The sequence below is a fragment of the Dermacentor albipictus genome, chromosome 2 (genome assembly GCF_038994185.2).
Source record: "Dermacentor albipictus isolate Rhodes 1998 colony chromosome 2, USDA_Dalb.pri_finalv2, whole genome shotgun sequence".
Taxonomy (NCBI): Eukaryota; Metazoa; Arthropoda; class Arachnida; order Ixodida; family Ixodidae; genus Dermacentor; species Dermacentor albipictus.
Window position 1 is genome coordinate 163,993,512 of NC_091822.1, and position 20,839 is coordinate 164,014,350.

Here is a 20,839-nt window from a genome sequence, read left to right on the forward strand (position 1 = left end):
GTCATTCCAGAACAATGGCAAGCTTTTAACTACGAAAGTGTTGGAGAGCTGCAATCTGTCTGTGAGCTTATAACAATTTGCGATACACCGGAACACGGGAGAGCAAGACATACGTATACATTTAGCAGCGATCGTTGGGAAACGTTGTGGCTTTGATGTGAGCGTGCAGAACTCTAACTGCACCCTCAGAAAAGTTTACACCATTTGGGGCCTATCTTGTTTCACAACGACAATCGTCATCTGCCTTGCTTGCGTTTCCTTTCTTGAAAACTTAGCGCTCCCTACTTTCCTGCCGAGAATGCTCTGTTACGCTGATAACGCGCTAACTGTTACGACCCAAAGGGCGTAAACTTTTTTAGGAGTTTGAGGCGACCAGTTCTTGCCTCTCTGTTGGTGTAGAGGCATCGGCACCAACGCTCATTGGCATGCAGTGGATCTGTATATTTTGCTGCTCTACGAGAACAATAATGCAAGAGAAAAGCTTTACCAAGGTGTTGTGGTTGAAGAAAGTGTCAAAAGATGACACTGCCTAGGAGGGTGCTTGCTGAGGTAAAGCTAGCAAAACGACGGAGCTTATTTTATTAGAATGTGAAGATATCTAGCTGTTTAGGCTCCCCTGGCCTCCTTGAAGCCCTTAGGTTCAGGTATAGCAGGTGGAAAGTAAACATGTCCGCAAGAGAGATTAGTAAAAGGTGATTAAAAATTCGGTGGCAGAAAATTAGGGAGACCACGAACGACGGAGGCGTGCAAAAACAGAGTTCGCATTACTGTTTCAAAAAGTTTGATGCTGGGAATTCCTTGTGTTGATGTGTTTTCTCAAAAATATAACCAGCACACAAGGCAAAATAGGAACAAGAGCTAATCAGCCCATTTTGAAGAGGACACTCATAGCATCCATCCAACCATCGACTTCCACTGACATCTTCGGTGTTGCACTCCGTAGGCTCTGCTTAATGACAAGCAAAATATCTACCATTATTTGAAGGCAGAAGCAACGGCCTTAGTCGACGCAGCATTTTTTGTTCGAGTCACAAGAGCGAGAGATAAATTCGGCCGATCGAATGCATGGGAAAAGACACAGGTCAAGGCAGAGCTTGTTTCATTTCTTTTAGAACATTATTGCTGCGGCTCTTCAAGCTGTTCAAGGGTGAATTCAACACAAATACGCATTGCAATACAGCGTAACTTCGACTCTGTGGAATTGCATTGCAACATTAACTTGATTAACTGGTATTCATCCTTAAAGGGAGATTAAAGAAAAATATTAAGTCGAGCTAGATTAGGCTTCTTTATGAATTCATGCTCTCATGATAAGCCTGCATCTGTCAAGCTGCAGGCGTATCGTTCCCTCGTACGCCCAGTCCAAGAGTATGCTTCCGTAGTGTGGGACTCGTTCATTAAAAAGGAAATTGACAAACTTGAACGAATTCAGCGCCTGGCTGCATGGTTTATTTGCTCCGATTACAAAACATCTTCATCAGTTTCTGGCATGTTAGGCCAACTTGGACTGGATCCGCTCCACGTGCGCCGTGAAATCGCCAGGTTGAATTTTTTTTACTCGTTGTTTCATAATCAAACAGGTTTAGCAAATGCCCCATATATTACCCATGCTCCTGAAAGATCGTCGCGTATTTCTCATTCTAAAGTAGTTCAGTCATACTTTGCTCGAACTAAAATCTTTCAGAAATCATTTTTTTCCACTTACGAGCGAAGAATGGAATCATTTACCGGAATGTGTTGTTGAATGCACTTCTTATGTTTCACTTGAAAATATGTTGATAAAGTATCTTATGTAAACCCTCTCCTGCTTGGGCAGCACTGCTGCCTGCAGTATTGTGTAAATAAATAAATAAATAAAATGTCCATTGAAACGTGATCGTAAAACATCTGTTTAAGAGTTTTTTACGCGCAGCCAGCATAATGAGAGAGCTTTCCAAATGCGCCATTCGACGGTTACTATATCTGCAAATTTGTCCCAGCAAAACCGGGCAAAAACCGCCCCTATCGCCACCATTGGGGTTGGAGACGAACTGTTTATATCAATACCATTTCGCGATAATTTTAATCAACATAGCGATCGTTTTACTTACTTCCCGACATTCGCCGCCCTGTCTAATGGCACTCGAATTCATTCATCCAGTCTTTGACACGCGAGCACAAAGACGCGCCAGCCCAATTTTTCCTTCGTGTTCCCACTCGCGGAACCATTAATCACATCACAGTCGCATTCACTCGCTCACTCGTTCCTTCATCCAGTGACCTGTGAATGAGCCGTCCACTAAAAGCGCACAAAAACATACTTGCTCGCCAAACTCGGCTCTAGCCCTTACAATCACTGCTTTTTCTGCTTTATTCCGCTTCTCGACCAAGCGGCCTGCTCGATTCACTTGGCACCGAAACGATGCACCAGTGGGCTCCTAAATACGCACACACCGACAAAAGCTGGCGAAAGTTCGCCGCCGTAAAGTATAGAGGGTCGCACAAGGACCGGAAAAAGCCCGGAGCCGGCAAGATGTAGGTCACGTTAAGACAATTTCTCGTGCATATTTATTACAGCACCTCTCATTTTCTTTCGCCTCAGCTCGAAAAGGAACCCGCGCATCGTCAGGAACACGGAGAGAGCGCAAGCCAAATGGGCGGAGTGGCTTTTAAGAGCTGTAGTCAGCACGAAGCGCTAAAAGCAGCAAACAAAGCCCGAGCGATTGGGGGGTGCGGTGAAAACAAAAGAAAGAAACGAAAACGGAAGAACGCGGGGGTTGTGGTGATATATCCGCGTAATAAGCGTTGCCCCGACAGCCTGGACCAACAGAGCACATCGAAGAAAGGGGCACCGGGTGCTCACCAGAGAACGAATGTCGCTTTCCAGATCAAATGACGGCAGCACGACCGGGAGAGAGAGAGAGAGAGAGAGAGAGAGAGAGAGGGAGAGAGAGAGAATGCGAGAGAGAGAGTGTGTGTGTGTGTGTGAGAGAGAGAGTGTGTGTGTGTGTGTGTGAGAGAGAGACAGAGAGAGACAACAAGGCACATATCCAGGAATGGAAGTAAGCTAAAGATATTATTCTTCCTAATAAGCCGGTAATATTCCTGAAGTATGTTTCTTTTATATTTCTTTCCCTGTTGTTGTTGGGGTGTCGCACCCCGCCACGAGTTTCAGGAGGTGTGCTCCGAAAGAGGGACATGGACGAAAGGGAAAGATTTGATGTTAAATCAAGGAAAGGGGTATTAATTATTGCAAGTATTAGAAAGTATTACATCTCTACGCTTCGAGGAAAGAGTTGAAGTTTCATACCCAGCGCCGTTTATTGCCCTCCTCCTCGCCGGCGTAGAGCTCCCAGCCGGAGACGTGACGTATATGCGCAAGTGCGCTTACGTGCACGTATGTACCGTGCAATGGCTCATAGTGACACGTGACTTCGATAATTATTAAAGGCAATATCTGTTATTTGTGTAATCTGTTTCTTCAATAGACGAACTGAAGTTCAGAGACACAATAATACAAACAAACCGAATGTCTGCGTGTTGTTGTGTTACTTGGTATACCGCAGCAGGAGAGACGTGCCTCCGCTGCCATCTGTTCGTTTCCACGTCGTTCAGGTTATTCAGGTCGAGCAAGGTCATTTTCTACCTTGTTCCAGCGCGCGATCATGCTGTGTGATTCTCTTGTGTCTGCCTCAGTGTACGCCGCCGCTCCAGTGTTCACGCGCACATCACACAAAATCGTGCGCTTTGTGAAACCAGACAAACGCGACAGCTCGCGCCGCGCGACACCGCCAGGGGAAGTGCGACGCGCCGCAAGAAAAGCGTGGAAAAAAAAAGACGGGAGGGGTGGGAGGCTGCACTCTTAAAACGGTTGCACCCTTTGGGGTGTATATCTGTCCCACAACAATAATCGTCATCTGCCTTGCTTGCGTTTACTTTCCTGAAAGCTCGGCGCTCGCTACTTTCCTGTCGAGAATGCTGCGTCACACTGATAAGGCTCATGCCGTTCGTGACTGGAAAGTACTGGGCTCGCAGCGTTAAAGAAAGGGAACGCGGGCAACACGGATGACGATTATTGTTGTGGGACAAGATACGCCTCAAAGGGTGTAAATTTTTCTAAGAGTGTGTGACGTAAGCGTCACGCTATCATCGAGCTCCGGTATAGCTGAACGCAGGGAAGGAATTTCGCTCGAGGAGGCTAGACGCGGGCAAGTGAAAAGGTTGCCTCTGTTGGCGGTAACGCTCGCCTCCTGAAATTGGTTGGAACGCTAAGACATTGATCCTGTGATTGTCGATGACAATACGCATGACGAAGCATTCTATGTCTTCAACTTCCTTCAGGACGTGTTGCATGAGCGTGTGCAGCTCGCACTCAAATATTTCTATCTCTGCTAACACAGGAGCGACTTGAAAACTTCTTGCGGTAGAGCTCGCTCTAGATGGCACTTAACAACTCACAGAGTATAACCGAAATTTCTGCGTGGCCTGGTGACGGGCCCTTTAAAGACCAAGTTCAGCCTACAATACATTTCCGGTGCGAGTAGTAAAGCTTTTCTGCTCCACTAAGGGATGCGCTTTTTTTCGGATCCCTTTTATGGAACACTTTGTTTAGGTAACCCATATCAGTATGAACTCAGCTGGTTCCGCAAAACGGATGTACCCCCTGGACTGAAAACCCTTTTCTACAAATTGCATTCGTAAACACTTCCTGTTAAAGCCTGGTTAACTTCGAGGGCTGCTTTGTTTCGTGGTCAAGAAACTACCGACTATGTCCACGCGCCGAGACCATGCACCACTGTTTTATAGACTGTGGATATGCTCGTTCTCGTTATTTTGTTGGGACATTCTCCAACGAACGATTATAAAATGACGTAGGCATCACGCCATACTCAACGAGGTTTCTGCCGTATAGAAATACGCGTGCCACTCCATATGACATGCTCACGCTGCTGGGTTTGCACAGTCTTTGCCGATCTAGACTATGTGATCGACATGCCGAAAGTGCGTGATCTACTAAATGCTTTCCTTCGAGAAAGCCGCATCTTACGTAAGTGTTTATATGACCCGCAGGAAGTTTCTTTGGGCTGCCTGCACATATTCGACGCATACTTTTAGTTTAGCTTAGTATTGACTGAGTGCGTAGCAGTGACATCAACGTAGTCTATCACATTCTATGTTTTACTTACGTGTATTAAAGACAGAAGAAATGTTGGCTTGGTGCCAAGGAAATATACTCTCGCTCACAACGCTAAGAGTCCGGGATCGATTCTTCGTACGGGACGGAACTCTTTCCTTCTAAATTCGCTTTCGCTTCTGACGGCGGCTACCTATAGTCTTATCGAAGCCAGAAACGTATATTGCCAGGCTAAAGTGGGCGGGGGTAGGCAAAGTAATGCTCTCGCATTTGAAAGCGCATAACTAGCTGACGCGCAGTTTAAAGACGTCAAGCATAAGGCACAATGTAAAGCCGGCGACATCTGTGCCGTGTTAATCGCAACTAATTGCTGTTCTCGTAGTTCGGACAAAGCGCGCACGCCACGTTATTGTCTTGTTTATAGTAGTATGCATTGGAGTTCGCGTCGCAGACGTTAGAAGCACGCGAACCCACAGACGCCCACATGCGCGTCCTCTTTCTCAAGCACACGTGCACACACATACGCACACGTATGCGCAATTAGAGGCGTTTTAGCGCAGCTACGTTTAGAAAAACGCCTCTCGACAGGCCAGGGTGCGCAGTTATTGCAGGTTATAGCACGGCAAAGTTAAGAAGACCAACAGATGTAACAAATGCTCCTGGTGTTTTCCTTTTTCTTGTTTAATGTTACATTTATATGTCATGTTCTATTACTGCATTTATCATACTTTCACCTAACATTGTATAATTAGCAAATATTGTGTATAAGCTCATGATTTATTCCCTTCTTATTTGTTATATAACCCACTCCCCTCTCTAATGCCAAAAAGCCCTGAGGGTAAATAAATAAATAAATAAATAAATAAATAAATAAATAAATAAATAAATAAATAAATAAATAAATAAATAAATAAATAAAATGTACTACGTGAAGCGTTAAGGCACTTTCTACGGTGGCTACAAAAGTCCACTACTGTGGCACAAAGAGAGAGAGAGAGAGAGAGAGAGAGGGGGGGAGTTCCGGAAGCACTGAATGAGTGCTTCGGTTTCGCGACAACCCGACGTTAGAAGCCTGACAATGAGCAGTCCGAGAACGGTCAGCTTGCTGCGGTGAGAATGACGTCCCCTTGTGTACTGAGCCCCTTACTATTTGACCTTTTCCTCCGACCTTTTCTTGTTTTTTTTCCTCTTCACTTATCTCGTTTTTGCTGGCCCATTCATGCGTGCCGGATAAGCACAAATGGGGCACCTGCAATGAGGCCCGAGCCTTGTTCTTTCGGGTACTGAAGTTGCCACGCCTGTCGTTGTTAGCGTCAGCAGCTCTCGCCCGCGTAGTCTGCAAACCTTGCTTCTTTCCTTGTTAATAAGATATGCTTGTGTTTATTCTATTCCTCACCTGGGCCTTTGGTCGTACTATGACGATGATTTGGTCTCTCTATCCCACTGTGTATATCTCACTGTCTATATATATATATATATATATATATATATATATATATATATATATATATATATATATATATATATATATATATATATATATATATATATATATATATATATATATATATATATATATATATATATATATATATATATATATATATATATATAATGGGAAAGCTTCTTCCCGCCTTTCTCTGGAAATTATAGATACATGTGGGGATCCTTGGAGTTAATGACACATACCCACTTTGGAAGATCGGACAAGAACTAGGTAGTTCAAAATAAAATGTGAGATGTAAGGAATAAGAAAATAAATGTATAAAATAGGTAGGTTACAATCACAAGACATAAATGGCAGATAATTATTTCATGAAAATGTAGGGTTAGATCTATACAAAAAAAAATATTTCGAAATCAATCTCGTTTAAAGCAAACTTTAAATCTGGAATTTATTGTATCAATCTCATTGATCCGGCAAGAAAATTCTGGGTGCCAGCGCGAACCTTCCCATTCCGGTCCCTTATAGGCAGGCGCCCAAGGATAGTAAATTTGGAACAGTTAAATATAATCAAAGAAGAAAGAATGGTGTCTGTAAGACTTGTTTTCCTAAATATTAACTCATTGGCAAAAAATGAAAAATATATATTACGGCGAAGCCTATCTCGCGATAACTGTCGACGATGATGTGATTAGCACTCAAACAGTGCAGCGACGCCCCGTATTGCTGAAGTAAATTACAGGGTCTCATGTGCCGAAACCACTTTCTGGATATGAGGCACGCCGCAGTGGAGGACTCCGGAAATTTCTACCACCCGGGGTTCTTTAACGTGCACCTAAATCTAAGTAAACGGGCGTTTTCGCCCGCATCTACATGCGGCCGCCATGGCCGGGATTCGATCCCGCGACCTTGTGTTCAGCAGCCGAAAACCATAGCCACTGAACAACCAGGGTGGGTACCGTATTTTGCTGAAGTGATATTTGTTTAAAATCTGCAGTGGTCATTCTGAGACTTCCGTTGTTTAAACAATATGTGAAATACAGTCTCCGTTATCGGCCCACTTTGCCATGGAGCTCACGTGCCATGAGCGTGAAGGCATGAAGACGACTGTACGACGACATGATGAAGGAATGACGTCGATGAAAGGACGAACGCGGTATGACGAAGATGGCATGCCGGCAATGATATGACGATTCCGAAATGATGCGATAGTATAACACGACAACGCGACAACCACGACATGAGAACAATGACCGACGACATGAACGTGACGAGGATAGCCTGACGATGACTTTACGGTGACAGCCGGATGACGAAGCTGGAATGACTACGATGGCAGGATCGCGACGGCTTCACGACGATGATATGACCGCGGATGCACGACATCGACTGCCTTAAGAAAACGCCATGACGACAATGCCGCAACGGCAGGATATTCACGATTTGCAGATCCCAGCATGATTAGGAGAGAATGAAAGAGAACGAATAAGGTTGATAGAATGACAAAGACGACATCACGAGGATGGCTTGACGACAACGAGGTGACACTTCTGATGTGATGACGACAGTAAAACAACAGCTTGACGAGGACGGCACGAGCGTAATGGTACGGCTACTATGGCGTGACGACGACAGTTGACGAGATTGGGATGACGAAGTTAGAACGACGACGATGGAAGGATCAAGCCGGCACCGTGACGATGGCACGATAACAAGTGCATGACATCGTACGACTGTATGACGACAATGACGGGACGACGGCACGATAACAAATGCATGGCGTCATACGACTGTATGACGACAATGACGTGATGACGGCGCGATAACAAATGCATGACGTCATACGACTGTATGACGACAACGACGTGATGACGGCACGATAACAAATGCATGACGTCATACGACTGCATGACGACAATGACGTGACGACGGCACGATAACAAATGCATGACGTCATACGACTGTATGACGACAATGACGTGACGACGGCACGATTACAAATGCATGACGTCATACGACTGTATGACGACAATGATGGGACGACGGCACGATAACAAATGCATGACGTCATACGACTGTATGACGGCAATGACGTGACGACGGCACGATAACAAATGCATGACGTCATACGACTGTATGACGACAATGACGTGACGACGGCACGATAACAAGTGCATGACGTCATACGACTGTATGACGACAATGACGGGACGACGGCACGATAACAAATGCATGACGTCATACGACTGTATGACGACAATGACGGGACGACGGCACGACGGCAGCCGGGGAAAAAGCTGGAACGGCGACGACGCAAGGACCGCGAGGGCATCACGACCAAAAGCACGTGTCTGGTGTCCCAAGCTGTTTGAGAAATTTGGCCACTGGCTCGCCGTCGAAAGCTTGAAGGCGACGGCCCGACGAGAGTTAGATGATGAAGCTAGAATGACTATAATGGAATGATCACATCACGACCATCAGCAGATACCTAGTGGTCCGGGATGATGGGCAACTTGGGGCACTGGGTCAGCGAAAGAGGATGAATAGATAGATAGATAGATAGATAGATAGATAGATAGATAGATAGATAGATAGATAGATAGATAGATAGATAGATAGATAGATAGATAGATAGATAGATAGATAGATAGATAGATAGATAGATAGATACCGCTCTTTGTTTTCATTTCCTTTAATTGAAACACAGCCCCGCGTTGCTGCTCATAGAATAATAATACCTCCATGTAATAACCCCGTGTGCTGCCTTTAGGGAATGGAATAAAGAAAGAAAAACGCTTCCTTTAAAAGAACTTGATGTAGCGCGAGTAATTAGGGCTTACTAAATATTGACACGTGTACCTGTTTATCTTTAAAGCTTGAAGAAAGAAAAAAAGAAAAGAGAGATCGACGGATTCCACCCATATATGTGAAATTGGTAATAAGTGAAGCTTTCTTTTCTTGTCCTGCTCCCAAACGCTGGCGCCATACCCTCTACGGGGGATTGGCCAAGAAGTAAACAGTTTCAAGCGCGTTTATTATAATTAAAACGGAATGCTTTCTTTGGCGTTTACTGAAACGTGCTCACTTCTTCTACTTCACTTCTACGCAGTTCAATGTTCCAATGCACGCTCTGGTGGCGACTCTGGTCGCTCTCGCGCACTGCTCGCTCAAGGCACTTTGCGTGTATTCGCGGGATATAGTTTCACGCTCGGAAAAACGCCTTCGTGCAGCACGTATTCGGCAAGGGACAGCTGTATTGGGAGTTCTTCACGTTGCTGTGCGATTTACCATTTACACTTTTCATCTAATTACAATATTTCAAAAGTGGTGAACTAATTAAAACTAATCCTACAAATAGGCGGAACTCAAAAAATAATTTGAGTATCGCCAAGCGACGGCAAACGTTACCTTGGTTCTGTCCAGCTACGTGGCATTTGCACATTTTTAAAGTTTGGCTAATGTTACGTGGGACACCCTATATATAGATACGTTGCATTACAGCAAAAAGAAAAAAAAGAAGGGCATAACTTTCTTCAGCCCCAGTTGATGACAGTGTTTTTTTGTTTACTTCTATACACGAACGCAAACAGATGCATGCATATTGGCACATATGCCTTGAACTACGAAAGATTTCAAGTCGTTCTAGCTACTAAGCACTGTGCCGGGTAGTTGACGTCAGCGCTTTACAAGTTGGAGGCTGCCAAATATTAGTAACCGTTACTCAGCAAGAATATGCCGATCCGTGCATACTTCTACAAGATCAGAGTCAGCGAAGTCGCTCGAAAGAGCTCTCCGACGCGACCTTCGAGATGTACCAGCGATTGATAACCTAATAAAAAGAAAACATGCACATTCCCGTCGCTTATCGTCGTTCCATGTCTTCTTTACGCGGGAAAAGCGACAGACAGAATGGGAAAGCAGGCAGCGAAGTAGGAAGAACGTATACACTCAACGAAAGTATCAGCAAGTTTCCGCTGCTTCGCGATATTTTCGAGATTACAGACCGTAAGCGCACTTTCTAATTGCTGCGCTAAGCCCGGCGGGAAGACACGCGAAACTACGTTTACCCTTTTTACTCTTGACCAAGACGAGACGCCCCGCGCACGCTTTGCCGAGCGGGGCTGCTTGCTCGACTTTCGGCGACCTGCCGACGAACGTAAGCAGACGGAATGAAATGCTAGGCGCTAAGTCAACGCGAGCTCCGCGGTACTCTCGCAGGCCAAGGGGAATACGGAGGCAAACACGTAATCCCGAGCGAATCACCTCGAACGTCAGCGAGGGGAGCCACCGGGGCCTTCTGATTCCTCCCCGATGCCGGCGGTCACCGCATTTCCCTTGGGAGAAAAGCGGCCTTTGCAGGAGGAACGCAATCTCGGCAGTACCGGTATTGCCCGCGGCGGCCTGGGCTCTTGAAAGACACTCCCGCCTTTCGCATATACGCGAGACGACGTCGCGAGTTCGCGATAAGCGAGCCCCCACCAATATACGGGCGCGGCAGAGAGCCTCACGGTCAAGTGCACAGCTGCGCAGCCCCCGTGCAATCGTTTGCGCCCAACTCTACAAATGCGACGGGAAAACAAAAAAAGCGCAAGTGCGCGTTCAATATGCAAACGGGCGCACGTTTGTGCTCGTGCGCGTTTTGATACTTTGCCGGCAGTTACCTTGGAATGGTCGGATCTCAGCATGCCCCTCGTGTGTAAGGAAAGGAAAACGAAAGTCTACCTTCGCCTGACGTAAGTAAATGGATACAGGAACTAACGCTTCAGGAACAAGAAACCATAGAGAGGCTAGACATGATTGTGCGTGGGCCAACTTAGAGAGACAGACACGGAAAAGTAGGGAACTAAACCAAACAAGAGCCGGGTTCAAAGTTGATAATAAATTGCGTAGTTTTAGGTACCGCAGCCGCGATATGGTCATGAGGCACGCCGTAATGAGGGGTGTCCGGATTAATTTTGACCCCCATGCCTTCTTTAAGGGGCACCCAATTCAGGGTGCAGGGGCGTTATTGCATTTCACCCCCATCGGAATGTGGCCCTGGCGGCCGAGATTTGATCCTGCACCTCCGCGGGCTTAAGCGCAACGCAGATACACTACGCCGACCAGAGCGGGTGAGAGTCTGGTTTGCTACCCTACACTATGTAAAAGAGAGAGGTCAGAGAGAAAGAGGAAGATTAGTGAGAGAGTGGGCACTGCGTGCATGGACGACGAAATACGCACACAAAGACTACGGGCGGTCACTCACACCGGTGCTCTTCAACCACTTCAGGTGCTCGATGATTTCTTCGCACCTACGGCCGTCGTACACCGGAGTATCATTAATTCTAATCCGACCGCAATGAACATTCCTGAATGCCGCTTCCAGCCATAATCCGTACGGCAACGACCTTGACACTTCTCTCTCTCGTTCTCTGTTCCCCTTCCCCATCTTTCATCACCCCTTCCCTCTCCCATGTGTAAGGCAGCAAACCAGTTAAGCTAAACTGGTTAACCTCCCTGCCTTTCTTCTCCACTTTTTCCTTCCTTCCTTGACCCTTCGATACCACTCCGAGTTGCCAGGTCACCTCTGTCCACTGCGAATAGGCAATGCGCGGTACCGCTTATGGTTTGCAGGCTAAGCTTCCTATACTTCTCACAGGCTTGAAAGAAAAAGGTATGTAGGCCAGAAATATTCTCTACAGTTTTATCTTTTCTGCGTTTGTTTCTTTTTCTCATCATAGGTCACGCCGAGTGGTGTATTCCGGTGGTGGCGGAGGTTTGCAAACTACCCGCGTACCAAGCTTTGGGTGCAGATGAAAGAACTATTATGTGTTGAGAGTTAATCCTGAGCTCCTGACTGCGGCATCCCTTAATAGCTTCCACGTTTCGTTGTGTCAACATTGCAGCACATTGTAGCAACATTGTAGCGTCGTTCATTAGAACACATGGTTAGCCAAGTTACTGTTGCAAAATGCCTGGAGTGATACAAAGAATGCTTCGCAATTTGAAATAAAAGTCTTCCATGTGGCTGTCATTTATGGCGTGTGATTTTAAATTCAGCCTGCTAAGAGGAAGCGCCATCCCTCCCTCCCCTCTCTCTCTATACATTGTTGATTACTCCTAACAAGGAAGCTGGGCCTACTTGGCGACAATAGTAAATAGGCTATTTTTTTCTTTAGGTGGGCACTCGGCCCACCATTCACATCATTCGATGTACAATTTCTGGCGTAATTGTCTTACAGAGCGTCGTCAATTGAATGTGATCACGTGAACATACTGCAACGCGGGATAGAGAATTGAAAAAACACCTTGACTGTTTAAGAACATGGCACACTCGACACATGAGATCGCTGTTATTGTATTTAGGGAGAGTTGGTGGCACCAGTGCACATTTCTTCATGGCTACGCGCTACGTCTATGCATGGTAAACTCACATGCAAATGAATACCGCGGTGATCTGCAAAGGGGCAAAGAAGTTTCATAAATGCTTAATTTGAAAAGGTGACCTATCAATGTAATCAACTGCCCAGGAACGTAGAGTCTTACTGCCATATAGGCGTAATTCGCGAGATAAGTTCCCAGATATATTGTTTTCATAGATCAATAAAATCCTACTGGATAACTGCGTTTCCTTTTTTAGAGCTATAATTTTTTTTTTTTTTGCTGCTTTCACTAATGAGTTCCGCAGTGCCTCAGAAGACGACCACAAAAAAGGGCCCTACGCGCTTCTTGCGCCACATGTCCCGTATTTTCGGGGATGGTGAAAAAAAAAAGCCCGTACGGGTTCCTCAGAAAATTGGGGAGTCGGCATGACATTGTGTCAGCTTCCCCCTCCGCTTCCGGACTGGGACCAATATCCTGCAACAAAGAAGCTTTCTTATTGAGGAATTCGCAAGAGAGAGAGAGAGAGACAGAGAAAAGGCACAGAGGTGAACCAGAAAACTATCTTGTTTGCTACCCGCACGATGTTAGAGGGAAAGCGTATTTAAAGAGATGGGAAGAAAAATGAGTAGCGAAACGGAAATCCGCGTACGAAATTCCGAGTCAGCACACGTCACTATCACAGTATTTCGGGAGGGCCCGTAGAATACAGCAAGCGAAATACAGTAGACGCCTTTTAAGACGAACTCAAAGGGGCCATAAAAATTTGTTCGTCTTATCAGAAGTTCGTCTTGTAAGAAGAATAATTGGCAACAAGACGAGGCTCATCGAAATATCTTACTTCAAAACGGTAAATGAAGTACACTTACAAGGGTGAAAAATGACAGAAAAAAACATTTATTTAGCTGTGACTTAATAGAACATTGTCTTCAAATGGTACTCTTGCTTGGTTTCACCCAGACTGTGATGGATGTTTGGCACTTCTGTGCAAGTGAGCGAGCCGTCCCGGACGATGTCATCTCACTTAATGGACTTAAAAATCATTCTGTGCCTTCGTGCTGCTGGAAAAAGTTCACTAGGAAGTTCAAGCCGGCATCTGCCGCCTCACAAGTCATCGGTGGTGGCTCCGAGCTAGCGTAAGTCGAAAGGAGCGCGCTGAGTGTGCAACAAAACCAACGCAACCTAAAGAAAGTCTAGATGACGTTGAGTGAAGTTAGGATGAAGAAACCAGGCTAAGCGTCGAGGAGGGGGAAAGTAGGTGGAAGCGCGCTGGGTTGACCTCCTCTGAAAGTTACTACGGGTTTCGTTTGTGATTCGGATGTACCAAGTTTGTCTCGGGATAACATCGCCCTCGCGCGCCGTGCGTTGTGTACGTGAGTGAAAGCGTGCGACTGTGACCCCACGATGGTGGCTCGTCGTGCACAAAGAAGGGAACGGGACCGGGGAAGCGCGCCGTCTTCTGTCGCGCGCATGGTACCGGGAGGGGGGGGGGTGGAGTGACGGGTTTTTGTGCTTTCGACCACGGACGGTCACGCGTGCTTTATCTTGCAAGCGATCTACTATCGGGGCACCGTCTAGGTGGGCCGATGGCTCGTAGCTTTGCGTGCGCTGTGTTCTCGTCGTTCATCTTGCGTTGAAGCGATAGACAGCGCGAAGGTCACTTCGCTCGCTGCTGCTGCCGCGGTTCCTCACGCCAGCGTTTTGACAGCGAGCGTCCGCTGTCATCGAGTGTAATGTGTTCATTTTTGCCTGTGCGGGCTGACACCGCGCTTGTCAATTTAGTCAGTAACCGAATGAAAATGGCGTTCTACTCCAGCAGCTGCTGCGTATGTCGCGGGCGCGCGAGCCCTGTCTTGAATACAATCTGCGAGGTGGACAGTCCAGGTGCAACGAAGGCCGATAGTTTCGTATCCGCTATATAGCAGCCATGCGTATGCGCGCAACCCGCGTTCACGAAGTGAAACGTCACTCTCTCTTTTTGTTTCTTTTTCTCGTTTTCGCCTCAGACCATGAGCGATGTGCGCCACAGGCCTGCAGTATGGTGGCTCGATGCACCGGGCCCGGAGGCGCGGCTCATCGAGGCACCCTAGCTTGCAGGATCGGTAGTGGTGGCGGTCACTCCGGACATTCGTCTTAACCTAAGGGCACCTCTGAGGCGGTTTGTCCTAAGCTGATCTTTTTTGCTCGGTTAAGCCGAATTGTCGCATGTAACGAACAACATGGGGACGCTTGTTTGCTTTTCCATAGACTTAGGGAAAAAAAAATCAGCTTAAGACACACCGCCTCAGAGGTGCCCTTCGGTTAAGACGAATATTCGGAGTGACCGCCACCGCTACCGATCCTGCAAGCCAGGGCGCCTCGATGCGCCGCGCTCCCGGGCCCGGTGCATCGAGCTATGGAAAAGCAAACAAGCGTCCCCATGTTGTTCGCATTATGCAAGAATTCGGCTTAACCGAGTTTTTCTTAACGAGAGTTCGATATATATATATATATATATATATATATATATATATATATATATATATATATATATATATAAGAAGACAACAAACAAGGACACCAAAGGCAGCACAGCGGAAATTACCTTGCATGCTGACTGAAATAAAGAAATGATAAACTAATGGAATTTAAAGCCTATGAAAAATCAATCTGCCCCAGATCCCACATCTTCGCATTACACATGCGATTCTCTACCGGTTGAGCTACCTCGGCGCCATTTTTCGATCCACATTCCAGGGTATTTATGTGTTGCTGCTAGAATTCCGGGATTGTTATCCAGCGCCACCACTACATCTACAGGACAGCTAAAAGTGAAAGAAGAACTGAATGTAGTGCTGCCACTAAGCGGGAAATGTTTGCGTGCAGCTTTCAGGATCGAATATTGCAGGACGGGGCCAACGGACACGAAGCAAGTGTGATTAAGGATGCCGTGGAGGCGGCATATAAATGAAACAATGGACACGCCAAAGAAGCAGAAACACTATAGCAAACGAACAAAATTCTAAGTCTTGTGTTTGAGAACGTACCTCTTCAAGCGTGACTTCCACGGGTGACTGCGTTAGTGGAGGCTCGAAGTTCAGGGAGCACTGGCCGGCATTGTCGAAGGGCTTCGACGATGACGATCAGTACTTGAAGTCTTTGTGCCGCGCCCTACCGTGGTGCTTTGAATAAACCTGGAGAGAGGCTTGAAGGTCTTCATTGTTTTCCTTCCCGAGAGCTATCCGTCTGGGCATCAGATAAAAGAGAATGTTAAATGAAAGGGTTGAAAGCAGTAAAGCAGGAGGCGAAGGTCACTGAACTCCTATGTTACGAGGTCGCCCGTAAGGTTTCGGCAAAAGTACAAAACCAGGAACCATAATAAGATAACATCGTGCGCCAAACGCGTGAAATTTCGAATACAATGCTCATTTCGAAGTGGAGAACAACGTCAAGGGCGCGATGAAAGAATGGTTATTTTTTTCCCCGATGTGATCGATAACGCAACACTTCGATATTTCGCATGTCCGAGCGTCGACAATTACAGAACCCACGGTTCCAGTCGGTGCACTTCACTTGGTCGAGACAGAATCTTGGGAAACCAGCCGCCTTCTGCAAGTCAAAGTCAGTATTACACTGTGCATGCAGCCGTTTCTACGAAATAGAACTCGTCACCAGTTGATGGAAGAAGCCATGAAACTCCACCACAACTTCAAATAAAAAGCCCACGATCTTTTTTTTTTCAATGGTTACCTAGCCACTGCCGGAACACGAAAATGACGATGCAGATAAGGCTGCCCGAACACCGCACAAAAAAAAAACATTGCCTCCCGATTCCACTATCTATAGCATAGACGCTGCTAGACAGCTCCGCCCTCTGACACGCACACTCTCGTTGGCGGAGCAGAATAGCACGCATATAAGGTACACTAGACAGCACAAATTTGGCTGCAGCTCCGACCTTCATTTGCACTTCACCAACACGAGGCATCTCTTCTGCGTCGGCTGCGATCGGCAGTGGCCTTCACAAGAGCTAACTCGATGCTAACTGGAATGGCTGTCAGTGCTGCATGTGATGACTACAGCTACAAACAAACAGCTACCACTTACTGTGACAGCGTTGTTTATATGGTACGCAAAGAAAACCAACATCCAATGCACAGCGATAAGTTGAAAATTGTGGACGCTATACTGGAACACCGATCTTGCCAATTATCGGCCCAGAAAGTAGTAAAAGCCCTTTTGCGCTTTATTTGAGAATGCAAATATATGGACACTATAAATGCATTTCTGCCGTCGGCGTCGGAATCGTCGTGATCGTCCGTATAAAGTCCAAGGGCGATAACATCGTCGCCACGCGCCGTGTGCTATGCGCGAGTGAAACCGTGCTAGGATGAGCCGATGAGGGTGGCTCGATCTCGCGTGCGCAAGGAAGGAAAGCGGGGCGGAAGCGCGCCGTTTTGCGTCGCGCGCAAGGCACCGGCGGGTAGTGGAGGAAGAGGGGTGTCCACTCCAGCGGCGACTGCGACTGCGGCCCGATCTGCGGCGAGGACAGAGTGCGCCGAGCGTTGGTAGCTTCGTGAGCGCGGCGTTTTTCACCGCTTAGTTCGCGTTGAAGCGAGAGGCAGCACGAACGGCAATGCGCTCACTGCTGCTGCCGCCCTTTCCCCCTCCAGCGGTTTGGCAGCCAGTTTGCGTGGTCATCGAGTGAGATGGGTTCATGTTTGCTTGTGCGTGTGCGCATGACAGCATGCTTGTGAATGTAGTTACTAAACGAATGTTTACAAATTGTTACGGCAGATAAAACTACTATCCTTACTTCGTATAGTTGCCTGCTAAATTGCTATCGCAATTGATGCTTCGCCTTGTGGACGGAACTGCAAACTTTTTTGAAAACAACTGCCTCGTGCGAGTGCCTTTGACTGCTTGGTGCCGTCAGCGTATTCTCACACATTCACTTCGTCTCTCCTTCCTATCTCTCTCATCCATTTATTCTCCTTTTCCGTTTGCTCATTGCACGGTAATCGACCAGACGGTGTTCTGGTTAACAACTGTGCCTTCTCCGTATTATTTTTGCTCTCTCTCTCTCTTAATTAATTTATGTTTATCAGGATTTGTCCTCCGTTGCGAAGCAACACTTGCAATTTTTCACATCGACAATCAACACACAGCGTTTGTACGCCCTTCGTTTTTTAAATATCGTGCACTACGTCATCATCTCTACAACATTTCAATCAAGTAGTGGCACGCGTTGTGGCTCAGTCGCACCGGCTTCCTGCTGCTGAGAAGGAGGCCGCTGGCCACATTATTGGTTTTTGCCTCTTGCCTTCTGAAGGACATGTTTCCACAGTAAGTTGAAAGCTAACCCAGTTTATAAAACATCGTGAACCCAGGGAAAATGAGATGGCGCCGACTCTGCCCTTGTGTACCGGAGCCTTTATCTAATTAGGGTGTATCATCTCGCCTAGCTGGAAGTCGTAATGAACTGCCAGGTTCTCTAATGCTGACTAGAGAGCCAATAAATTGAGTAGACTCGTTGCTTATGCGTAGGCAGCTGAAGCGCTACTGAGCTTTCCCAAACGGCACTTGGAGCAGCATACCGAACCGGCAACCGGGCAAACATTTCCAGTTTCTCATTAAAGTAAGCGTCCCTCCTTCTGACATTTCCTACGCTTCACTGGCCCACATTGTGCAAAAACAAGCAAGGGTCATTGCTCTGGTTGTTTGAGAGAGTTCACAAAGAAAGCACAGAGGGATATTCTCAAGAAGTCGTTTTACACAAGCTCGGTCCGCGACTGCGTGGGGACGGGTTATTCTCTGTTCACGAATGGCCTCGTTAGCCGACGCGTCTTGTGACACAAAGTTATAGCTTGGCTGTGGAGGAAGAAGCAGCAGCGTATCTTTCTATGATTTAACTTCGAGCTGCTGGGGTTCTCCAACGAGCTTTAAAGTATAAGCATTCAATTCGGGAAAGTATACGCACTGCAGCGTCCTTCTTCCATTCCTCCTCAATCGAAACGCAACTCGCAATACGAAACTCTGTCCTTGCTTTCAGGAGCTGAATGAAGTAACCGCATGGCCACCTCCGAGGACTCAAAAATATTTTTGAAACTCGTCGCTTTTCTACAGTTCAGTCTCTATTAACGCTTCCTTGTAAAAACAGTTTTGCAGTTTGTCCTCATGTCTGAATTCATGATACCGTCTGGTTATTAGGGTTTCTGATGCCGTGGACACAGAAGACAGGCTTCTTGTAATTATTGCTGCTTCACACTGGTTGCTCTACAGGGATCAAAATTTAAAAAAAAATGTTTGTGCCAATAGCATAAATACGTCAGGGCCACTTGCTTTTGGGTTTTCAAACTTTAAAAGTATACGTATGATCAGTATCTCTAGCCTGATCTTTGGGTATTCCTCTGAAAAGTTCAAGCCCAGTAATATTTATGGCGAAAAGGTTTTCTAACTGAAGGTTGGCGATGTTTCAAAATGTTTCGATGTTCTTGCCCGAACCAACGAAGGTATCTGTTTATGTGCTCTAACTTTTAGGGATAGTTTTCATGAATATAATAAGGACAAAAAACGACATTATTTTTATTATTCAAAAGATTTCAATTACAAGAAAGCGGGAATTTTTCAGTGAAATCGCTGAATGTTGTTCAGGGCAGACCATACAGACAGCAGCAAAATGCACAATACAAAAATATAAAAAAAACTATTTCTTTTTCGACATCCATGAATTTCGATCTTGGCATAATAAATATTTTTTTCCCTGGAATCTGTGAATGTCGACCGAGGCAACCCCTGCAGACTGAGGCAATCCCTGTATAGCTCCTACTGGACGTTTTTGTTAGCATTAATGTGACCTCGAATTTACTGACCTGATGCATCGAAAACGACCTCTGTTTCTGGAATCCACTCTCGGCATTGGAAGGCAAACGCAAGCATGAACGCGACAGGAAAGCTTGACCATTTCTCTCCTCGTATGATCATCAACAGGGGGATTTTCGAAATAGGGGAGGCAAAGTCCGGAAATGCTGTCGGCCGGGCGTGCAAAAAGAAGCGCAAACTGGCGCAAAGGGCGTAAAGAGGATTTTCAGTTTCGTATAGAGCCTACATTCAACGTAATGTACTGCTCACATCCGAGCAAGGAGGAAAGTAAGACATTTCGTGTTAAATAGGAGTGTTTCATAAGCTCGTTTCTCAGCCTGTGCCTTCAACGGCGTGTATAATTAAGAAAAGGAGAGAAAGTTATATAGATAAAGATAGAGAGAAAGCCGCAAAAGGAAGGGCAGATGCACCAACCTTACGAGCGTTCGGTTTGCTGTATTTCACGGGGAGTAAGGAAAAGAAGGACTGGAATGGAGAGCTAATTAGGCTTTATCATAGATGGAAAGAGGAGATAGAAAGGAGCACTGTGGTTGGTCTTGCGTATGCTAGCATTCCTTGGCTAACGGTACGAACTTAACACCGATGTCACAGGTGCACTTTTGATGGCGATCGGGACCGATCCGGATTGTGCTCGATCCGGATCCGTGTGCTAGCTGCTATCACGGTCACCGTCAGATCATAATCGCGATCCGATAATCGTGATCCGTGAACCACGATCACGTTCCTTGATCGGTATCGCAGGCTGTGCCTTCTGGCACAGTAATCTAAAGGCACTAAAGACAAAAGGTGAAGGCAGCTCCATGAAAAACGTTTAAAAACCTTTTTTTAATCAGCAACAGTAAGCTGTAAAATTGAAATATTGAACAAATTGAACCATGTTTTGCAAATCTGAATTTGTTGGCAAGGAATTATGTAGTTCTGAGACACTGGACCAGGAACAAATGTATACTCCAACTGGAAAGCATTCTTTCAGTAGCGTATTTCTTTGTGCCTCAGTGTTATACTCAGGCGCATGCCACCTTTTTTATTCCCGAATATTTCTATATCTTGCTCGTGTGGTG